The 9,748-nt window shown below is 43.5% G+C and overlaps 1 pseudogene; it reads left to right on the forward strand.

The window, feature by feature from the left end:
- Nucleotides 1-3,583: 3,583 nt before the first annotated feature.
- On the forward strand, nucleotides 3,584-9,041 carry LOC113614879 (ferritin light chain pseudogene; annotated as a pseudogene).
- The last annotated feature ends 707 nt before the right edge of the window (nucleotides 9,042-9,748 follow it).

The following is a 9,748-nucleotide window of genomic DNA, read 5'->3' on the forward strand; positions in this document are numbered from 1 at the left end:
CTAGAGATTATCATACTAAATGAAGTAAGTCAGACAGAGAAAGACACATACCGTATATCACTTATATGTGGAATCTAAAATATGACATAAATGAACCTATCTACAAGGCAGAAACAGACTCATAGACATAGAGAACAGACCTGTAGTTGCCAAGGGGGTGGGGGAGGGATGGACTGGGAGTTTGGGGTTAGTAGATGCAAACTATTACATATAGAATGGATGGACAAGAATGTCCTACTGAATAGCACAGGGAACTATGTTCAATGTCCATAATGGAAAAGAAAATAAAAAAGAATGTGTGTGTGTGTGTGTATGTATGTGTGTGTGTGTGTGTGTGTGTGTATATATATATATATATATATATATATATATATATATATATAACTGAGTCACTTTGCTGTACAGCAGAAATTAACACAACATTGTAAATCAACTATACTTCAATAAAAAATAAATAAATAAAACAGTGGTTTGGAAAGAGAGAAATTTTGTCCCTCAAAGGACATTTGGCAATGTCTGGAAACATTTTCGGTTGCCACATCTGTGGGAGAGTGGTGATGGTGGAGGGTACTACTGGCATCTTGGGGGTAGAAGCCAGGGATGTTGCTAGACATCCTACAATGCATGGGACAGCCCCCATAGCAAGAACAAAATCTAGCCCCAAATGCCAATAGTTGTAAGGTTGAGAACTCCTGCTATAAACTATCAAGACTGGTGGTAAGGATGGGTGAAATGAGTCTCATTATTTTTTTTTATTACTGAAGTATATTCACACTTAACCTTTGAGACCATCCCATGGCCTCAGTTGGCTGCACTGCCAACATCAATTCCTCATCCCCACCCCCCAACTTTCCCTTCCAACAGCCATCAATTTCTCGGGGGTGGAGCATTTGAGCAAAACTAAGCCAGTAAGTACACTCCATCTCTCTATACAATGATTTGTTCACAGGTAGGCATGTGGCATGCTCTAGGCCAATCAGGGTGAATATTAGAACTGCTGCTGGAAAGGCAGCAAGTTCTCTTTCTCCTGCTAGAAGTGAAGGAAGAAAAAGGAACCTTAGGTATTGCCTGCAGCCATCTTGAGACTGCAACAGGATGCATCTTTAGGTTGAACGACTCTGCAAAAAGCAGAGTGGAGACACAAAATCCTTGCTGATGTATTTAGGCTACTGGATCAAGGCTCTCCAAAAGCCAAACTAGTCTGTAAACTTTTTGCTTGCAAGGGTTATAAATCCCTTCATTATTTAAGCCATTTTGAGTTACATTTTCTGTCACTTGCTATCAAAAGCAACCTACTAATATAACCATCCTTAACACTTTTCTCCAAGATTGAATGTTGACAGTGATTCCAAAAGGAGGGAATGAATTAATCTAGGATGGTCAGGAGTATGTATGGTTTGAACAAACTTTGCAGGTGATTCTCACGTTCCTTTGCTTCTCTCCTCTCATCCCCAGTGCCATAGACTGAGCGTTTATGCCCCACCAAAATTCATGTTGAAACTGAATCCCCACTGAGATGGTATTTGGAGGTGGGGCCTTTGGGATATGATTAGTGCATTTATAAAAGAGCCCCCCAAAGCTCCTTGGCCCCTTCTGCCACATGAGGATATAGTGAAAAGATGGCCATCTACGAATCAAGAAGCAGGCCCTCGCCAGACACCAAATCTGCCAGCCCCTTGATCTTGGACTTCCCAGCCTCCAGAACTGTAAGAAATAAATTCATGTTGTTTATAAACCACCTGTCAACTAAAAAAAAATGCACAACCTAAAAGTTGAGAGTTATGTTTTATTCGGGGGACACACTGAGGACTTCAAGCCTGGAGGCAGCGTCTCAGGTAACCCTGAAAACTGCTCTGAGGAGGTGAGAGGGGAGCTAGGATATATAATAGTTTTGCAACAAAGGGCAGGTAGTAGGAACAAAAGATTACTGTTAATTAATGAAAGCTAGAAATCTCAAGTTAAGGAATTTAGCACTTTTCTATGTTTGAGAAGATGCAAGAGTCTGGGCTCACTGAAACCATTCCTTTGATATGCACCTCAGCTATCTGGGGCCAGTATCCTGTGTTTTCACATCCTGAGTTCCCTCAGGGCTCACCGTGGGGAGTGGCTGCAGTCCCTTGGCTGCTAGATGGCAGGTATTCTTTGTTTCCTTCCTGAGTTCCCTCAGGGCTCCTCAGCTCACCTCCCGATGACTGTGACATGCTTTGTTTATCGATATGGCAGGCAGTATTTTATTTCTCACACCCAATCTATGGTATTCTGTTACAGCAGCCTGAACAGACTAAGACAGAAATTGGTACCAAGAAGTGGGGTGCTGCTATAAAAGAATACATAAAAATGTGGAAGCGGCATTGGAACACGGTAATAACTAGAGGAGTTTTGAGGTGCACGCTAGAAAAAGCCTACATTTCTGTGAACGGGCTAAGACACCCGATAAGAAACATTATTTTCCTTTTTTTTTTTTTTGCGGAAAATCATCCCCTGGGTTTTCTTCTTTGAAATACCTGCCGCAAGGTGAAGGTGAAAATCAGATATCACTCTAGCTCAGTGGTTCTCAATACTCGCTGCTGCACGTGGGAATGAACTGGGGAGCTTATTTTTTTTAATTGAGGTATAGTTGATGTACAATATTATGTAAGTTTCAGGTGTACAACATAGTGATTCACAATTTTTAAAGGTTATATTCCACTTATAGTTATTATAAAATATGGCTATATTCCTTGTGCTGTATAATATATCCTTGTAGCTTACTTATTTTATACATAGTAGCTTGCGTCTCTCAATCCCCTCCCCCTATCTTGTCCTTCCTGCCTTCCCTCTCCCCACTGGTAACCAAGTTTGTTCTCTACATCTGTGAGTCTGTTTCTGTTTTGTTATATTCATTAATTTGTTTTGTTTTTTTGTTTGTTTTTTGCTGTACACGGGCCTCATCACTGTTGTGGCCTCTCCCGTTGCGGAGCACAGGCTCCGGACGCTCAGGCTCAGCGGCCATGGCTCACGGGCCCAGCCGCTCCGCGGCATGTGGGATCTTCCAGGACCGGGTAATGAACCCGTGTCCCCTGCATCGGCGGGAAGACTCTCAACCACTGCGCCGCCAGGGAAGCCCCATTAATTTCTTTTGTTTTATTTTTTAAGTTCCACATATAACTGGGGAGCTTTAAAAGCTCCTAATACCCAAGCCACCTCCAGAGATTCTGATTTAATCAATCCAGTGTTTGGCTTCCTGGTCATAGAATTTTTTAAAGCTCCCCAAATGATTCTAATGTGCAGCCAGAGCTGAGATCTCCCTGGGCTTCACGCAGCATAGAATCTTATAAATGCCGTTCAACAACCTCTTTATCTGCCAGGCTGACCATTTTGTTCTTAGTCAGTGATTTTTGTGTATGGTTTTTGGAACTTTTAGACATTGTCTGAATCATAAATTTTCATTAGCTACAGATGAGACGAAATTGCATGGTTTCCCAAAAGAAAATTACTTAATACTTTATGCTTGCTTAATGTTTCTGATTAGGAAAGACCCAACATGGGAATAGAAGTTTCATATTAAAGCAAATCAATAGACCATGAGACAGAAAAATGTTCAATGAACACCTCTCTGGGCATCTTAGAGGGGTAAGTTCCTGGGCTATTAAAGACAGGAACTGTCACACATACATATACACACACACACACACCACTAATAACCTATTTCCTTCGGTCTAATTTATTCCCAAATATCAGAAATAGGGACTATTCCACTGGCTTCAAAACCTGTGACACTTCCTCCTCTCTCTCAGGCCCCAATGCTAGGATATTACAGATGCCACAAAACCCAGACTGATCAGGGAATTTACGTTCATCACCTTGATGCAGCATAAACTTAGGGATTTTCTTCTTGCAGCTGAGGATCACACGATGTAGGAAAATAATTCCAACTGGTCACAGGATAAGAACAGTGAAGACCTCAACAGAACATTAGACCCACATTGCAGGAGGGTTATCCAGGAAGAGAAGGAACCAGAATTCTCTGGTTAAGTCTATTTCCTATTGTTCTGACAAATCCAGTTCCCATCAGAATGTTCACATGCCCCCACCTTTGACTGGACATGTGGAAACACTGTAGCATCAAGTGCTGCAGAAAACTGTTGTCTCCACCTGGAACTGCTGTGTTCTACTGAGACCAGGAACTGGTCTCCGTGTCGTTGGTTGCCTCATACTAGAAGCTGTTCCTTCCTTGCGCAGTAAGTCAGATTGCCTCAGCACCTACATCAGAAAGGCTCTAGATTCCATTCATCCAGAACGCGATAGATAGCAATGTCAGGACAGGTTGGAGAAAAGCAAATTGGAAAACCCCTCACTTCAGCAAAATATAGGAATTGGCTGATGAGGGGAAAAAGCCAACACTTAAAGAATTTCCAAATGCCCATCATGGTAACAAATAGCTATCTGTTCTATTTCTCTTCTTTTTTCCCCCAATTTGCTGCCTTTGCAGGATCCCCTCTAAATGCTATTTTGAATTCTCTGTAGCAGTTGATAATTGAAAGTTATACACATTCTTGTGGATAGATTGAGCACCATCATAGCATGATCCAAATAGGATTCTGCTGGTTTCTGAGGTACAAGAAACATCGTTTTTATATTTCTTTTTTGAATTAACTTACTTGGAAATAATTTCAAATTCACAAGCTGTAAAAATAAACATTGTACAAAGAACCCTGTATATCCTTTACCCAGATTCACCTATTCTCCACCCCACTCTCTTTGCAAATTTCATACGTCATGGCCCTTGATCCCTAAATATTTCTGTGTGTACTTCCTAAGAGTAGAGCTAGTCTCTTCCATAACCACAGTACAGTTACAGACTAATTGGATGCCAGACATTGGGTTCATTGTTAGCTGCTGGGTTTTTTAGAAGTAATTTTTGTAATATTCTGTAATTCTTGGTAAATAATTTTGAGCTTTCCTCTGGGATGCAGTTATGTTACTTGGAAATAATTTGATTCTTTCAAATCTTGCTTTTCAGCTCTGTTACGCTGAATCAGACCAGAGCAGCCTTTAGTTTAGGCCTAGCTCGATCCCACTATTGAGATAACACCTTTCTAAATACTCTACCTAATGCCCACATAGTACAAGGGTTCTCCAGTCTAGCAAAAGGGAAGATGAACTACTCCCAAACTTGTGTGATCGCCAAGAAGTTTTCCACTTGATACTTTTGGGAGATTATTTCCCTGGCCTCAGCTAGTTTCCTTAAAAACTCATGTACAAAAAAACCCCAAAAAACTCATGTATAGATCAGCACTAAGCTGACGATTCAAGGGAGCCCCTCTGCAGACCTCCAGAGTTCAGTCTCCAGGCAGCACTCTCCTCTCTGGTCCCCTGCCCTGCGAATCCTAGCCACCGTGGCCTCTCCAAATTCTCAACTATGTCTCCGCAACTCAGGAAACCTGGGGGTTCTGTTTGCGTTTCCCGTCCCTGCACTGAGGTTTGCAAACTGGCTCCAGGCAGTAAACAGGGGCAATCATAGGGTTCACCTTGTTTGTGTCTCTTCTCTTAGGGAATCTCTGTCCTGTGCTGCCTATCGTCTAATGTCTGCGAACCATCGTTTCGTACATTTTCTCTGCTTCTTTAGTTGTTTAAGGTAGGAGGGTACATCTGGCCCCTGTTACTTCATCATGGTCAGAACAATGTTTTTGCCTAATCTACTGTCCATACTTCAATTTTGTCAGTTGACCTAATAATGTCCTTTATGGTATTTTCACCTCCCCTGCAGTATACGGTTCAGTTTAGGCTCAGGTGTTGCCATTTAGCTGTCATGTCTTTTCAGACTCCTTTAATCTCAAACATCTCCACGGCCTTTGTCTTTTATGACACTGACATTGAAAGAATACTGTCCCACCTCCTTTTCCTTGTTCTGTGTCCAGCTGATACTTCCTCAGGATTAGATTCAGATTATACATTCTCAGTCAAAATACTACATAGGTGACATGTATCCTTTTCAGGGTATCACCTCTGGAGCTACATGATATCCATCTCTCCTTCACTGGTGATGTTAATTTTGGTCACCTGGACTAGGTGTTGTCCAATTTTTCCATTGTATACTTACTATTTTTTTCCTTCCCTTGCTGCTAATGCGCAGTCTCTGGGGAGACACTTAACAACCATGGAAATATCCTGCCCATTCCCCTACATTTAGTATCTATTGATGATTCTTGCCCGACTGAGGCTTTATTATGATGGTTGCAAAATGATAATCTTCCAACTCTAGGACTCCCTCCACATTGACCCTTGGCATTGTCCTTGTAAGCAAAAGCCCACCACCCTTCTCCCCCATTTATCCATGTATATACCTGTTTTTCCATTGGTTTATAATTCAGTACTGTAATTAATTATTTTGGTGCTCAAATTGTCTAAGATTCAGCCTGCAGAAGCCCCTTCAGGCTGGCTCCTCTGTACTTGTGGCACGTCCCTAACATTTTTCTGATCACTTCCTTACTTCCTGACATATCAGGATATTCCATGCTCCTCTTGAATCGATCTTGCTACTTCCCTGGAATCAGCCAGAGAAACATAGTTTTAAAGTGTGAAATGAAACTCTGACATACACAACTGGCTTTCTTCAAGATCTCAATCCAGGAGAAAAGAAAAAATTCTCTCGGACAACCAAGTCATTTAAACTTGTGTCCCATACTACCAATTAAGAAGCACAATAACTGACGAAAGCACTATATATAATGCTACCTATAAACCCACTAAAATGGAAAATATTTGGAATATAAACTGACTTATACTCTCTTCTATCCATAAGAGTTACTCACAAGTTAGTTCATATATGGTTAATTTACATATTCCGGATCACAGAAGTTTCATTACATTAATATATTTTGCATAGCACTTTATAAGCATCAGCTGTGTTCGACTGCATTAACCCAATTTCTTCATCTTTCCCAATATCCATACCATTTACTGTGTGACTTTACACATCTTTCCATCAAAAGGCCAGGTATACAAGCCCACTCCTTAATTTTCAGTTCAGCCACGTGGCTTGCTTTGACCAATGATAGATATGACACAGGACAGGCTTGTAAAAGTGCCTCCACAAGAGGGCTTGTTCTCTTGCGATCTTGCACTCCTGCCATTTCCATGAGAAGGATATATCTGGGTTAATCACCCTTGTCCAGCCCTGGGCGGATCGGTCAACGTTCCAGCCATGTGAATCCAGCTAACATCGGCAGAGTTGCCCAGGAAGCCCAGCCTAGATTAGCTAAAACCTGTAGATCTATGAGAAACAAATATTTATTGTCATATACCACAGAGGCTTGTGATTGTTACAAGGCAAATGCTAACGAATGTTAGCTAATATAATACTCCAATATCCCTCACTAGACAGGTAGAACGGATATCGTTACCCTCTCTTTACAGATGTGGAAATGAGCTTCATAGAAGTCAAATGATTTGATCATAGTTCTAGAGCAAGTAGGTGGGAGAACAATATTTCAGAACCTAGGTTTTCAGAGTTGGATTCCAGGGCTCTTTGCACTGCACCTCTTAGTAAAGCTGCCTCGAAGAGTGGAGTTTAAGGGCATTCCTGTGGAGTCACATGTTCATCAGGGGTCCTACGACAAATGCTTGCTGAGCTACACTCTTCGCTTGGCCACCTAAGACTACGGCTGCTTCACCCTTCCTGACTGGAAACCACCAAACTTGGAGCAGAGAACAGACTGGCATGTGTCATTATAATTGGTCACAGTAGTAGCCAGTTTATTCTCTGTTCTGGAAGCTATAACCATTTGAGTTCAGCTCACAACTTATTACAAATTGAAATGAATATCCATGTTCTTCTGAGTAAAGAACCACACACTTCAACAACAACAACCAACCAAACAAAATAAGAATTACGGAATTGTAACTAAAGCCTAGAGTTTGATAAAGCAGGGCTGTTACATTTTCTTAATGTCTTCACACAGGGGAAATCATTAAAATGATATTTAAGTTCTTTTTTGTACCACCGTGAAAGATCTAAAATTTTCTTTAGCTTAGAAAATATCAACAGGCAGTGTGCTGGGCACTCCCGCGGCTCCGTCTCCTGCTACAGCGGTGTGTGGACAGAACAGACCCAGGGGCGCCCCTCGCTCCCGCCTCCGACCACCTCCAGCCTGTGTTCCACTCGCAACCTTCGGAACCAGCCGCTCAGCTGTCCTGGCCACCGGGACCGCCAACACCATATTTGGAGCTTAACTCCGTATTACCGATCCACCACGAGCTCCCAGATTCGTCAGAATGATTCCGCCGAGGTGGAGGCCGCCGTCAACCTACTAGTCAACATGCATCTGCCGGCCTCCCGCACCTACCTCTCTCTGGGCTCCTATATCCACCACCACGACGCGACTCTGGAGGGCCTGGGCCACTTTTTCCGCGAAGTGCCCGAGGGGAAGCGTGAGGGCGCCCAGCGCCTCTTGAAAATGCAAAAGCAGCGCGGCAGCCGCGCCCTCTTCCAGGACGTGCAGAAGCATCTCAGGATGAGTGGGGTGAAACCCAGGACGCTGTGGAAGCCGTCGTGCTCGCGGAGAACCTGAACCAGACCCTTGTAGACCTGCACGCCCTGGGCTCTGCCCGCACAGACCCCCGCCTCTGTGACTTCCCGGAGAGCCGCCTCCTAGATGAGCAGGTGAAACTCATCCAGAAGATGCGCGCCCACCTGACCAACCTCCGCAGGCCGGCTGGTCCCCAGGGGGGGCTGGGCGAGCCCCTCGTCGAAAGGCTCGCCCTCCAGCACGAGTAGGAGCCTCCGGAGCCCAGCGGCCTTTGAGGAGCCCCTCTGGCGTCAGGGCTTCTGCCTGAAGCCCTGCTCTGCAGCCACTAGGCAGCTTTTAACCACCCTGGAGCCCTCTCCCAAGCCTTGGACCAAATGGAAACAATAAAGCTTTTCGCAGCATAAAAAAGAGAAAAAGAAAAAAGAAAGGAAGGAAGGAAGCAAGAAAGAAAATACCAACAATCTCATTAGCTCAGAATCGACATAGATGTCCATCGACAGATGAATGTATAAAGAACATGTGGTGTATATACACAATGGAATATTACTCAGCCATAAAAAGAGAATGAAATAGGGACTTCCCTGTTGCCGCAGTGAATAAGAATCTGTCTGCCAATGCAGGGGACACGGATTCGATCCCTGGCCCAGGAAGATGCCACATGCTGCGGAGCAACTAAGCCCGTGCACCACCACTACTGAGCCTGCGCTCTAGAGCCCACGAGCCACAACTACTGAGCCTGCGCTCTAGAGCCTGTGAGCCACAACTGAAGCCCATGCGCCTAGAGCCCATGCTCCGCCACAAGAGAAGCCACCGCAATGAGGAGCCTGCGCACCGCAACGAAGAGTAGCCCCGCTCATTGCAACTAGAGAAAGCCCGCGCACAGCAACGAAGACCCAACACAGCCAAAAATAAATAAAATGTTTTAAAAAATAATGAAATATGCCACTTGCAGCAACATGGATGGACCTAGAGATCATCAAACTAAGTGAAGTAAGCCAGACAGACAAAGACAAATATCACATAATATCACTTATATGTGGAATCTTAAACAAAAATGATACAGAACCGACAAATTGGCCAGATTATATTCACCACGGGGATACTTATTAAATTATAGACAGCTGGACCCTACCGCAGACCTACTTAATAATAATATCCAGGGGAGGAACCTGGGAGTTTTTATTTTTGACAAGCAATCAGGTGATTCTTATGCTCAACCAAGTTTGCGTTTAGATGAC

This window comes from Aethalodelphis obliquidens, unplaced genomic scaffold, assembly GCF_003676395.1.
Source record: "Aethalodelphis obliquidens isolate GAN/ISIS:26980383/991018 unplaced genomic scaffold, ASM367639v1 scaffold107, whole genome shotgun sequence".
In the NCBI taxonomy this organism is placed as follows: Eukaryota; Metazoa; Chordata; class Mammalia; order Artiodactyla; family Delphinidae; genus Aethalodelphis; species Aethalodelphis obliquidens.